This window comes from Mesoplodon mirus (genome assembly GCF_964341445.2).
Source record: "Mesoplodon mirus genome assembly, chromosome: 15".
NCBI lineage: Eukaryota > Metazoa > Chordata > Mammalia > Artiodactyla > Ziphiidae > Mesoplodon > Mesoplodon mirus.
The window spans coordinates 50,331,664-50,346,336 of record NC_138991.1 but is presented as its reverse complement, the minus strand read 5'-3'; the positions used below and the strand labels follow the sequence as shown (position 1 = coordinate 50,346,336).

Here is a 14,673-nt window from a genome sequence, read left to right as displayed (position 1 = left end):
GGAAAAGCATTGTTAACTTTTCTAAGGATGATGTCTTACATTTTTCTCATAAATTACTATATTTTCTGAATTGTGTTAATGATTTAACAACCAATTTTCAGAAAGAGACAGAAACACTGCATTACGTATTCACACTGGAAGTAAGAAACGTAACCAAACTCGGAAGCACTAAAATGGGGATGGTAGGGTCCATACAGTTTTTGAAATTTCAATGGATTTTATTTGGATCCTGATTTGAAGAAACAAACTAAAAAGAAAAGTTAGAAGGCAACTGGAAATTTGAACACCTAGTAAATAATTGATGATATAAAGCATTATTGTTATTTTATTTAAGGTTTGATAATGATTTCATATTCACAGTAAAAAGTTATTGCTTTTTAGAGAAACATGCTGAAATATTTATGAATGAAATATGAAATCATATGATGTCAGTGGATAAGGTTGGGGGAACTTACATTGAGTGACTGACATGGAGAACAGTATAAATGAAGCTGGATGGTGAACTGGGTTCATTTTTTTTCTGCCTACTTTTTTATATCTTTGAAATTTTCCATAATAAAACATTAAAAGGAAAAGAAACAGTAAGATGTTTCAAAGCTCCTCATGACCAGCTGACTGAATAGCGGATAGGCTGTGAGCAAGGAGGAATCTGTTGACTGGAGGTGAACTGGGAGGGCTGTGGGCTGTTCTCCATGGGTGATGGCTGGAGTGACAGGCAGTGGAGGAGACTGAGTTTTCACATGAAGCTGAGAGGCTCAAATGACATGGAAGGGAAAGGGCCCTGGGGTGTGGCGGGGAGAGCGACAGGTGTGGGCCCAAGTGAGAAGCCTCACGGTGCTGGGGACGTCTGTGTTACCCCAGTTGAGACCCGGCTCTGAACCGGCACAGCTCACCGCCAGTCCCCTCCCATCAGCCTCATTCTCCCTCCCCGCCCTGCTCCAATGCCAAACATAATTCTCGCCAGTGGCAATGAGGAGGATTAATATGACCAGAGCCGTGGGCTTGCCCTAAGAACACGGCTCCAGTAACCTCAGAGCTCCTGGGGAACAAGGAAATGGCTTTCTAGGTCAAGTCAGCGTAGTAAATCTTTTAGGCTTGGCAGGACACGTGCGGTCTCTGTTGCAACTACTCAACTCCATAGTTGTCCATAGACAACACGTGACAAAGGGCCGTGGCTGTGTTCCAGTACCACTCTACTTGCAATGGTAGGTGATGGGCCACATTTGACCGATGGGCTCTAGTTTGCTGAGCCCTGTTCTAGATGGACACCAATAACCCAAGTCATAGTCTCACATAAGGGCAAAATACAATATAAATAGAAGTGAGTGGGTGGGAAAGATGAAAGGACAGAGAAGGCTATGATGAGATCAGGAATTTGGGAAGATGAGATGTGACAGTCTTTCAGGGACAACCCGTTCTAAGATGTGACTGTCACGAAGGAAGAAGGGGGTCATGGGATCACATGGACTCGAGGCCATGGCGTTGGAGGTGTCATCAGTATGAATAATGAAGTATCTGAGAGGCTTGTGGGGGTGGGTTGAAGAAGGTGACGCAAGTCGAATCCCGGAGCTGTCAAGGGAGGTGTAAGAATGTCCTGGACGTCAAAGTGGAGGTAGTGCAGTGTAGGGGTTAGGAACCTGGGCTCTGGAATCACAGCTCTGCATGCTAAACCACGCTCTACTCCTTTCAGCTGTGTGGCTCGGCACAGATGACTTAAGCCCTCAGAGCCTCCGTTTTTCCATCTGTGAAATGGTCTTTCATCTAAACAAAGATAGTTCCTTACCTAAGAGGAATTATGGTGCCAGTTTTAAGGGAATACATTTTTTTCCCACTACTGATACATATACATATACAAATGGGTGTGTTTCAGCTATTAAAGGGAGTTATTTTTAATTTATTTGTTCATCTATTCAGCTAATATTTATTACTTACTTAAATGTGCTCTAAAATCATGGAGCAGACATATTCATAAACTGGCTGGCTGCCATTTACTGGATGCCTACTACATGCCATGGAACCATGACATAAACATGGTTCTTGTCTTCACGAACAGAAAGTTTTTTTTTTTAATTTATTTTATTTATTTATTTTTGGCTGTGTTGGGTCTTCATTGCTACACGTGGGCTTTCTCTAGTTGCGGCGAGCAGGGGTTACTCTTTGTTGCGGTGCGTGGGCTTCTCATTGCGGTGGCTTCTCTTGTTGCAGAGCACAGGCTCTAGGCACGCAGTCTTCAGTAGTTGTGGCACACAGGCTCAGTAGTTGTGGCTTGTGGCTCTAGAGCGCAGGCTCAGTAGTTGTGGTGCACAGGCTTCGTTGCTCCGCGGCACATGTGATCTTCCCGGACCAGGGCTTGAAGCCATGTCCCCTGCGTTGGCAGGCGGATTCTTAACCACTGCACCACCAGGGAAGCCCAACAGACAGATTTTGTATATAGTTGGATTGCCATGTATATGGACTTGTTTATGCTAGTTCAATGTTGTACTCTTGGGGGAAGGAGAAAGAGAAAGAGAGAGAGAGAAATAAAATTTTTTTAAATGCAGGCAATTCCCCCGAATTATACACTGGAGGTGAAGCATAAAATGGGACACATGACTCAGCTTTTTCCTTAATTGTCTTCAATTTTACGTGACACTCACAACATGAGCAGCCCATAGGGAACTATTTCCTTCTGTCTGTCTGTCTCTGTCTACCTACATGACCTACCTAACTACCTACCTACCAACCAAGCACTTATATAGTGTTTACTCAGGTATTGTTCTGAACAATTTATAAATATTACCTAATTTAACTCCCATAACAACCCACAAAGTAGGAACTATTATTTCCCCATTGTGTTAATCAGGCTAGCCTAGACTAGGCTGCAGTTATAAACAATAGCAAAATACTCAATAACAGCTGATTTCTTACACAAAGACTGATACAGGTTGGACAGCCTTCTTATAAATTATAGCTATTTGGAACATGTCATTTTTGAAGTCACTGAAGCAAAAGAAGAAAAGAATGGAGGTGGCACCCTAGTTCTTAACCTTCTCACCTCTTCTCACAGAGCCTGGCCCCAAAACAACCGCAACGGAGGCTGAGATATGTGAGGGAACACTGGATAGTCCATGGGTTATAGCTGTGCTGGCCATAGCCATATCTCAGAGAAAGAGCTGAGGCACAGAGGTGTAACTCTTTGCCCAAGGTCACAAGCTAGTAAACAGCAGGCGCAGGATTTGAACCAGGCAGACTGGCTCCAGGGTCCAAGCTGGTAAGGGCATAATGAATTACTTCACTCTTCGGCCTCGCATATCACCGGGTACTTAGAGTGATCTCTACTAAGACTGGGAGAAGAACTGGCCACCTGAGACCGTTGAAAGATGCTATGTCTTTATATGGGTAATTTAAGGTGTGTCAAGGGGAACTTTTGGGTAAATGTGAGTTTCATCTTATGTGCTCATTTTAGAGTCAGCTCCTGTGTCAGATGCCACTCCTTTGTATATTATGCGCACTAGCATTTATTGCCTCAAATAATCTTATCCACCAGCCTGGGGAGTCATCCAAAATAAGAGTTTAGGTTTATTTTAATGTTCTTGGTAAGACAAGTTCTACCAAGTCCAGCTGTCTTTGATGCTCGATGTCATCATATTATCAGATCACAGCTGGTAGGTTGCGATCATTTGCCATGGGCAGCTGCCGATTGCTTATCACATAAATGGTGGGTCCTTCTCCCACAGGTCTCCATAATTTCACATGCTCTTCACTCTGCCCATCCCTTCTCAGCTACCCATTTCTTTTCCGTGACTCTTTTTTTAAGAAATGCATTTTTATGTAGCTATTTTATATAAACATGGATAACCCTTAAAAAATTCCATTAGGTTTATAAAAATAATTAAGATTTATCATATATAAAATATACATATTTGTTAAATAAACTACACAGTGAAAAGGAAAGGTTTTTAATCAAGGATCATCATAGAATTAAATAACTCTAACTCTAAGGTCTTTCAAAAGGATGTTTCACTCCAAATGGCAGGAACATGGCTTTTATTTTCTCCTCTATATTATTTTGTAGCTTTCATATTGTCTATAGAGTTACTTTAAAAATTAAAAACAATTGCAAAATGAAAGGGTATTTATTCTATTTCCTTTTATTCCATTTTCTTGCTTTCTGTATTAGACATTTATATTTTTTCCAGCCCTGCAATGATTTCCCCCTTCTTCTGGTTACAGTACACCCTATGTTTTTGGAAGGATCACCCCTCTCCCATTTTCCGTTCAAGCAGAAAGTGAGCTGATTCTGCCTCTGGCTCTGGGCTGAGTATGTGACCCAGGCCTGGCCAATCAGAGCAGTGAATCCCCCTGACCACCGTGCTTGCTCCCAAATTGGTTAAATCAGAGATAACACCAAGATTTTTCAAGAAGCAACCAGGAAAACTTTTCTGTCTTTTCCTCTAGACTTAGAACTTTGAGGTTATAAGCCTTGAGCTGCTGAGAGCAGTCCTCTAAAGAGATTGTGCCTGGGATAACAGCAGAACTGAGAGGTGGCCAGAGCCTGAGTCCCTATGGCATTGTTTTGAATCTCTCTATCTGACCATGTTAGGCATGTTAGCCAATTCTACCCCTATTAGTTAAGTGAACCAATAAATACCTTTTTTTCTTTTTCTTTTTCAATAAATACATTTTTTCTTTTTTTGCTTATACCAGTTTGAGTTAGGTGGATGATACTTGCCAGTGAAAGAGCCCTGATATGTTTTCCTACATGATACTTACCCAACTACCGTCCAATATTCTGTGTTAGTCAGCTTCCTCTAGGTTTTGCTGCAGTAACAAACAACTCTTAAATCTCAGTACCTTATAACAACAAAGATTTATACTTCACCCTGTTTAATGTTGGCTGTGTGTCACGTCTGGCTGTGCTCCATGCCTCTTCTCATTCTGGGACCCAGGAGGGAGGAGCATCACCATTCCTCAGTCTCACAGCAGAGGGAGACGAGCAACAGCCAACCCATGCAAACAGTACTTCTGCTCACACTTCATTGCTCAATACAAGGCCCATGGGCAAGCTCAATATCGGTACTATGGGGGAAGTTGACACCACCCATAGGCAGAAACCGCATGCGAATGACAAAGAGCAGGGATGCATGATTCTCTTATAGGTAAAGGAGTGATAGTTTGGAGCAATAATATAATCTGTGCATGTTCTAATCAGAGCTTAAGGAGGGGGTCTTCTTCCCCACCTTTCAACAGCGGTGGATTACTCATATCTCCTGTTGGCCTTACTCCTATTTATGAATCTAGCACTGTCCTCTTTTGTTGTGTATTGTCCTGACTTAACCAGCCAATCAGAAACAGTGAAATTATTTGCTATCATATTAAGAATAGGAAACATTTAGCTTTTTATTTTGACCAAAAAGTATTCATCCAATTTGTTTGCAAAAATAAATCACTGAATAAACACAAGGAACAAAAGTGCACTGCTGCCTATCTGGTCCCGTGTCCCAGGAGAGAAGGCTCATGAAAGACATCATTAAAACTGAGACCTTCAATGAAACAAAGATTGTGTTTTAGAAGAGAAAAGAAAAGGTTGTTTTGGGCAAAATGTCTTTTCAGCTAAGTTCTACCATTAGAGAAAAGAAGAGAAAAGAAAAATCCACAATACTTTCAGGTCAGTGAAAGGTATCTTATGACCAAAACCTGAGGTGAGAATAGAAGTGTCACTGTGCCGTTTGAGGACAAGTGCCACCAGTCAGATTTTCTGCACTGAGCTTGACAGTGGGACCCAAAACGCTTGTGCCTTCAAAACGGCACAGGAAATGGCATGCGTTCTGCACTAAAGATCAGAGTTGGATGGTAGCCTGGCAGAAAATTTGCTGTCATGCCCTGTTGCAAGGAAAAATATCCTTTCCATTCATTTTGTCTTATAGAAGATTTCTGTCTCAGTAATTCGGAGGCCGGAGTCTCGTGAGGATAATAAATCGTCTTTGCTCTTTATGTTAACTTTCGTCTTTAGACAGGAAGGAAAGAGACCTATTTCCTGAATTCAGGACACGCTGGGGTGCATGAATCCTCTGAGTGCTTCCTTCTGCTGGAGATTTTTGTTGGGGGGGGGCCTTTCTCTGGGGCACACGGTACTGCTTCCTCCCCTTCCTCCTGTTGTTTTTAGGTGGCTCTTTGGGAACGAGCTCGGGGAGCCTGTGTCAGGCAGCATGGCAGACACATCTGGGCTCCAGTCTTAGCTCTGCCATTTATTAGTTGGAGTACTAATTTTCTGTGCTGTTTAACAAATTACCACAACCATGGTGGCTTAAAACAACACACATCTATTCTCTTATAGTTCTGGAGGCTAGAAGTCCAAAATCAGTTTCACAGGGCTCAAGTCTGAGTGTTGACAAGGCTGGTTCCTTCTGGAGACTTTAGGGGAATGTTTGTTTCTTGCCTTTTCTGGTATCTGGAGTCTACCTGCATTCTGGAGGGCTCGTGACCCTCTGCTTCCCTCTCATAAGGACCCTTGTGATTATATCATTGGGCCCACCTGTGATAATCCAGGATACTCTCAAGACCATTCATTTAATCACATCTACAAAGCCTCTTCTGCCGTATAAGGGAATATATATATATACATTCACAGAGTCTGGGGATTGGTCCACTATGCAACCAACATAATGTATAACGTTGGGTAACCTGGAACTAATCCCTTCACATCCCTGAACCTTGCTCCTCTCTTCTGTACCATGGGGATGGTGATAAAACCTGCATCGTAGGGTTGCTGTGACAGTTAAAGATGGTATCAGAGTTTTTTGTTGCAAGCAACAGAAATTTAAAAGCTGCTTAAGAAAAATGGTATATATTGGAAGTAAAAAGATAACTCACAGACATAAAGGAAAAGGTAAGGATCTGGCCTTAGAAGCAGGTATAGGGACCCAGGGAGCACAGACCCCCTCTAGTCTTTGCCAGTCTACTCAAGATTCCTCTTCCAGGGAAAGGGCATCTGCTTGGCTAAGCTTGGGTTTCTGAGGCACACCTTGGCCAGGAGAGGGCAAGGCACTGTGACCCACGTTCCCCCTGATACAGGGAGGGGGAGCTTTCAAAGCAAAATCTGAAGGCTGATACCACAGAAAGGGGGAGGGTATGATAGGCAGATAAAAATGGAAGATATTCACTGCAGAGGGCTCAAAGTAGGTATTCAAAGAATGATAGCTATTATTTTATCCTTAATCTTAAGAGAATAGTAACCACTGCTTTGGCAAGATGAAATATGAGTAGCAGAATGACCAAGCAAGAGAAAGACAGAATATCTTCATTTAACCTCAGCTCTGCCACTGATAAATTCTGACATTAAGGAAAGTCCTCTATTTCCTTATCTATAATAATATTTATTCATTCAAAAGTATTTATTGAGTGCCTACTTTTTTCCAGGCACGTTTCTAGGTACCATAGAGTAGAGAACAAAAGAGAGAAAGTCTTGGCCCCTGTGGAATTTACATTGTAAAGACAGACAATAACCAAATTAACAAAGAAACGTATTGTATGATGTAAAGAAGACTCAAGTGCTTTGAAGAAAAATAAAGCAGAGTAAAGTGGATTGAGAGTCACAGGCCTAGGGTGAGAGGTGCTAGCGTTTTAGACAGAGAAGCTGGGGAAGGCTCACATTTGCACAGAGGGTTGAATGACACGCAGAGGGAGCCAACCCTATGAAGATCGGAAACAAGAGTATTCCAGGCAGAGGGAACAGCTACTACAAAGGCCCTGAGGCAGGAACAAACTTGGCCAGTGAGGTAAGAAGAGATGAGGGAGGGTGAGAGGGTGGCAGGAAAGGAAGCCAGAGAGGCTGGTGAGGCTGCTCCCACCTTGGGTGGGGCCTTGGATGCCATGATAAAGAGTTTGGATTTTTCTTTTTTCTTCTGAGCGTGATAGGAAACTATTGGAGGGTTTTGAGCAGAAGAGCGAGGTAATCCAATTTATCGTTTAAAAAGACCCCTGTGGCAGCTGGAGGGGAGTTGGGTGAAGTCAGCGCTAATAGTGTAAGCAGAGAGGCCAGTGAGCAGGCAACCGCAGGCAGGAGATGATGGTGGCTTGCAGTGGAGAAGGTGAGAAGAGGTTGGATTCGGGATCCGTCTTGATGCTGGGTGTGGGGTGACAGAGAGCTAAGGCAAGGCTGACTTGGAGATTTCAGGCCCGAGCAAGTGGCTGAATGGGCAGCCATTTACTGAAATGGATTGGGGAAAATTAGAATTAGGTTTTAAAATTTAATGGGTATACTGAAGAATCACAACTTACTGGCAATAAAAATATGAAAACCTTTTTCCTTCTTCTTCTCCAGTAACTGCATCACTATATTACACTGAATCTCTCTTCCATCTGAGAAGTAGCCCTTTAATAACTTTTTGACCAAATTCCATAACTTCCTCGTCACTGTTTTTAGATAGTCTGATTTCACTGTTTGGATTCATCTTGTTTATTTTAAATCCTTAGTCTTCAGTCTCATCCTGGATGCAAACCTCATCCTCCCCCATTCCCCAGCTCTAGCCACAACTGTCTATGATTCAGGGGTCCCTGACCTTGGAAGGCAGGGAAATTACTTCTCTATTTTCACTAGTCTCTAACTGAAATTTGGCCTCTCTTTTAATTATGAATGTGGGAAACAAACCTCAGTAGTATCCAAGGCACTGTGACCCACATTCCCCCTGATACAGGGAGGGGGAGCTGTCAAAGCAAAATCTGAGGGCTGATACCACAAAAAGGGGGAGGGTGTGATAGGCAGATAAAAATGAAAGATATTCACTGCAGAGGGCTCAAAGTAGGTATTCAAAGAATGATAATCTTTGGAAATTGAATATTTTTCCAATTTTTCCAACAAAAATGTACCTTTGTTACTGATAGCAACCATCAGATGTTTTTACATCCCGTTACAGTTGTTGCAGTGATCTTGAAATATCATTTACACTTGTCTCTTCTTTCAAATTATGGTAGTTAATTCAACTGCCATTAGCTCTTCTTATTTACTGTATGATTTAGAAGCACGTATATTACTTTATCACGAACAGTTTAAAAAAATATTTTGATAACTGTATTTCAATATAATTGGTTTACTTTGAAATCTTATGTACTTTTTTTAAAAAATAAATTTATTTATTTTGGCTGCGTTGGGTCTTCGTTGCTGTGTGTGGGCTTTCTCTGGTTGGGGCGAGCGGGGGCTACTCTTTCGTTGCAGTGCGTGGGCTTCTCATTGCCGTGGCTTCTCTTGTTGTGGAGCACAGGCTCCAGTGCGCGGGCTCCGTAGTTGTGGTGCACAAGCTCAGTAGTTGTGGCTCATGGGCTCTAGAGCACAGGCTCAGTAGTTGTGGCGCACGGGCTTAGTTGCTCCGCGGCATGTGGGATCTTCCCGGACCAGGGCTCGAACCTGTGTCCCCTGCATTGGCAGGCGGATTCTTAACCACTGCACCACCAGGGAAGTCCCTTATGTACTTCTTTTATATTAAAAAAAATATTATTCAGAGAAGGAATCCAAATTGCCAAAGTGAAAAGGGATTATGGCACAAAAGAAGTTAAGATCCCCTGTGAGAGGTTTGGAAGGGGTTAGGAAGGTAGCATGCTCTTCCCATACACCCCTGGAGAGGGAAGAAGGACAGTGGGGAGGAGGCAGGTCTCCTTAAGCCACATTAGAGAAAACATGTACTCAGTCACAGAGAGACTAAATAACAGAGCAATCTGGGCATATTTATCAAACAGCAGCAAGTAGCACAGCCCTGGTTTTTAAGATGGTTATACCTGCAGTCCAAGGGTGAACACGAGGTCTTGCAGCTTGTTGTTTAGGGAACACTGTTAACTGGACCCATATGCAGCTTCCGGTGATGGGGCTGATAAAACAGGATTTGACTCTGTGTTTATCAAGGAGAGTGATTCAGCCTGATGCCGAGGTAATAACTAACTGCTTGTTGGTCTCCCAGAGTGGAGTTGGTGAGGGGGTGAAGCGAGATCACATTCTGGTAACCATGATTTTTAAATGTGCTTTAGGCTGTTAGAGATTAATGCAGTTGGCTCTTCCTTACTGGTTTTCGGAGCTATTCCTTGCGTAATGGAAGGCTGGAATTGAAAGAATCCTAGGAGATTCCGTCCTAATGGCTAGTCTGGAAGTCCCATTCCAGATAACCTCTATTATACTTCTTCCAAATATTTGAAGTTCATTACTCAAGACTGTGATGCCTCCAACACAGAATGTTTGGGAAACCAGTTAAGGTTGAGGGCAGGGACTGGGTAATCTCTTTTGCTGAATACGATGAGTAGAGGTTATCAAATACTGGCCTCATGAATTGGTGAAAGGCTTTATGAATGATGGTTGTTTGAGGGCCTGTGTCATTTTGTAAATGGCTTTGCATCTGGGTTGTGCTTTCATGTTACAAGAAAACAACTTAATCTTTTACCTAATGAAAATTGGAAAAAAATTGGATTTCAAGATTCAGTTTTCAATATTAAGCAAGCCTTTCCCTTTTCTGCTTTATTCTTCGTAAATGTCATTTCAGATGGTAACTTTTGTTTTAGAACTGGATGGAGAAATTAATAAAGACTAACTTCTCAGCTTCTCTTATGTATTTTGTAAGTATGCTGTAGCTTCTTTAGGTCTTGAGATCTTTTACAGAGCATCCAAAAATGGGGGAAGAATTTCCTGTGTGTGTGTGCACATTTATACATACACGTGTATACAGTCAGAAGAATAAACTGTTCCTTCTCAGAATTATAGCAGCAATTGTTGTGATTCAAATAGATTTAATTCATGTTTGAGAAAAAGAAGGAGGACATGACAAATGAGCACTACGAACAGGACAATTCTTCTCGGAAACACTCAGCAGTACTGTTTTGTCCGTTGGAATGCTCAAACCTATTTGCTCTGGGGACCTCCAATTTAAGCCCCAGGGAGCCTCAGCTGCCTTCTCCTGTGATTGACGCTTTTGTTTCCCCTCCCCTCCCCAGTTCCCCCATGATGAGCAGTCGCCTCTACTCAGTCTCAATTTTTATTTGACCTGAAGCCAGTTGCATGGATTCCAAAAGAGAGGAAAGGGCCTAGGGCTTCCCTGGTGGCTCAGTGGTTGAGAGTCCGCCTGCCGATGCAGGGGACACGGGCTCGTGCCCCGGTCTGGGAGGATCCCACGTGCCGCGGAGCGGCTGGGCCCGTGAGCCATGGCCACTGAGCCTGCGCGTCCGGAGCCTGTGCTCTGCAGCGGGAGAGGCCACAGCAGTGAGAGGCCCGCGTACCGCAAAAAAAAAAAAAAAAAAAAAAAAAAAAAAGGGCCTGGCATAGCTTCTATCCTTTCAAGTTGACCTGCTGAAATGATTGATAATTCCCAGGAACTACTCTCTGAAGATCAAGTCCTTTTCATTTGGCCTGATTTACACTGGCTTTCTCATACTTATTCTTGCTTTGGGAACTAGACAGCGCCCCATTATTTAGCCATGAAAGCAAGGATGTCACTAAAGGTCGCCTCATATTACTGCTTAAAGGCCTATTAGAAATCTCATTTCGCTTTTTGGAGATGTCATTGTGATGCAAAGCGGTTCAGGGTTTCATTACTGCTGGAAGTCCTTTGTTGGGCTCGCCTAGCCTGTTGTGTCCCCAGATTTGCCATTCTCCTTTCCTACTGCTATTCCAAAATGGGAGTACTGATACTTTGAGGATTTCATGACATCGGTGCAGAAAAACGTACTTAAAACAGGAAAATTGTAGCTGAACAGAAAGGCGCCATCAAATCTCCCTTCAGATACAAGTGACAAACTCCACTTCATTCTGCTGTCCTGACATCGGATTTCCCTGTGGAACTTCAGGCAAATGAATACCTGCCAAGTTATTACTGTAAGGATTAATCAAGACGGCATTTTATATGATTACGGCTTTTCCCCCCTCATTTTTATCTTCTAGGCAAATGGCTGTGTTTTCCTCTATCGAACACTCGCAGCTGCTAGGCCCTGAATTCCATATGAGTGACCTTGTGAGTTACCCTCCTCTTCTCCGTGGTCCACTCCCTGTGTTTCCTGGGCAGTTTGCATTCTTAGCAGGAAATAGTCAGTGACCTTGAACGACCCGCTTCACCCCTCTATGCCTGAGTTTCTTCACTCTAAAAGAAGGACAACAGCAGCTCATTAATGTCATGAGGATTTAATGAAACACTGTGTGGAAAGAGCTTAGCATACTGAGCTAGGCAGAGGCTCATCCCACAAAGATTTACTGAGTGTCTGCTATGTGCCAGACGTTGTCCCAAGTGCTGGAAATGCCAAGAGGATCAAACACAGGCCCAGTCTCTGCCCTCATGGAGCTTTCAGTCTAGTTGAGGATTTGGGTGTTATTTAGATAATCACACAGATTTATATCTCCAAACTGGGCCAAGGACTAGGAAGGAAAATTACACAGAGCGCCAATGGCCCTGATCTAATCAAAGGACATCATTCCATAACATTTGAGTGGAGATCAGAAGAAATAATAAGAGTGAACTGTTGGTGGGAATGTAAATTGATACAGCCACTATGGAGAACAGTATGGAGGTTCCTTAAAAAACTAAAAATAGAACTACCATATGACCCAGCAATCCCACTACTGGGCACATACCCTGAGAAAACCATAATTCAAAAAGACACATGCACCTCAATGTTCATTGCAGCACTATTTACAATAGCCAGGTCATGAATGCAACCTAAATGCCCATCGACAGATGAATGGATAAAGAAGATGTGGTACATATATACAATGGAATATTACTCGGCCATAAAAAGGAACGAAATTGGGTCATTTGTAGAGACGTGGATGGACGTAGAGACTGTCATTCAGAGTGAAGTAAGTCAGAAAGAGAAAAACAAATATCGTATATTAATGCATATATGTGGAACCTAGAAAAATGGTACAGATGAACCGGTTTGCAGGGCAGAAATAGAGACACAGATGCAGAGAACAAATGTATGGATACCAAGGGGGGAAAGTGACGGGGGGTGTGGAGGGGTGGGATGAATTGGGAGATTGGGATTGACACATATACACTAATATGTATAAAATGGATAACTAATAAGAACCAGCTGTATAAAAAAATAAATAAAATTTTAAAATTCAAAAAAAAAAAGTGAACTGGGAGAAGGAGGTCTCAGCCCCAAGGTACCCTTGAGCAAATTAGTAAAAGGTGCCCCTGCCCTAGGGCAGAGGTGGCAGAGCATGTGCTGGGGTTTCAGTGCCCTCTGACCCATCTGCTGGGAGCCCTTGAGCAGAGAACAGCTTGCACACTGTATGCAGTGACCTGGCCGGGAGTAAGAGGATACTGGAGGCAGAGGAAAGCCCCTCTGCAAAGGCCCTGAGGTGGGAGGGCACATTGGTGGAGATGAAAAGGGCGCCTCTGGCTACAGCACAAGGAGCAAGGCTGGTGGGAGGGGAGCCTGGGAAGCTCTTAGTACATATCAGCTGGTATTGTTGCACGATAGCATTATTCTCATGAATTCACTGCCAGCACACTAAGGTCTCCTTAGAAACACCAAGGTCTCTCTAGAAGCCGTTGCTTTTTAACTAGTGAAGGAGAATTACTTCAGGGATGTGATTTGTTGGTGTCACACAACCAAGATTTACAGAATAAGGACAATGTATGAGGAGAGACATTTAATGTGGAAAGCAGGGAGCCAGTGTACCTCCGGAAAAATACAAATGCTCTATTACAGCCCAGAAAACTAGATGTTAGGCAAAAAGAAGTGAAAACAAAAACAGAACAAACAAAAAAAGCAAATAAAAATAAAAGCAGAACATTAGGGAAAGGTTTCTAACAATGCTTTCATTTGGAGGTTGTAATTATCTCTCCAAAGAAGTAGAATCTCCGTTTCTTGTTCTCTTAGAAAGGACCCGCCCAGCTGGAGACCCAGAACCCGGCAACACTGCACTCCCTAGAAATTGTCTTGATAACCCCTTAGGTTCTTCCCGGCTTTGATTTCTTTGATTTTGGAATAATCCAAAAGAGCATTCATTCATTCACACAAATACACTGTATCAAGGGTGGGGTTTTTTGTTGTTCTTGTTGTTGTTTTTAAGTCTGAGTTTAGAAGGAAATAAAACCCCAGATGCTGGAGAATTGTGCATTGTTGCCAGTTAGCTCCGGAGTCTCTCAGGCTGGGCATCTGCAAGTGGTGGCCCAGCCGAGGTCTGGTGTCAGCATGGCATTGTGAGGGAAGCCTGGGCTTGGGGATTGGGTGGATCTGGGCCCAGATCCTGACTAGGCCATTTATAAGCTGTGTGACCCTGGACAGGTTAGTCAACCTCTCTGTAAAATAAGAGTCACTGTAAACTCAAATGATGGCTGTCATTAGGGAGAGTCTGGAGGCCAAGACTCTTGGGAATCCCTCACTTGCAAAGTCGTTTCTGGGGATCCTGCCCTGAGAGCAGTCTCCATGTGACCCACATTCGTTCAGAGGTTTATTTCTTTGCACTATATCTGAAAAGTCTTGACTTTTGGTTTTTCAGAGGTAGCTGTGCTTTGGGGAAACATAAGAAACCAGAACTAAGTCAGACGTGTAAAATCTGGTCAGCAGTTAGTATCTCTAAACAGCTTCTAGGAAATAAACAACAAAAAAAGAGCATTTAGCCATGATTTTTGAATGTGGTATCGATGATCAGACATCCCACCATAATCTAAGAATCCCTCAGGAGCAGACACTGCTCTTGAGATATTTTATTGC

General features: G+C 43.0%; 1 protein-coding gene across 7 annotated transcripts in view; it reads left to right on the top strand.

The window, feature by feature from the left end:
• The window catches only part of IQCK (IQ motif containing K), a 130,683-nt gene that overhangs the window by 46,738 nt on the left and 69,272 nt on the right, over positions 1–14,673 (top strand). Inside the window, exon 7 of one of the 7 annotated variants that reach the window (XR_014296125.1) lies at positions 11,894–11,963. The exons of the other annotated variants lie outside the window; for them this stretch is intronic. The gene's annotated coding sequence lies outside the window, so the exon portion shown is untranslated. The remainder of the gene's footprint in view (positions 1–11,893; positions 11,964–14,673) is intronic. 7 annotated transcript variants of the gene reach the window in all.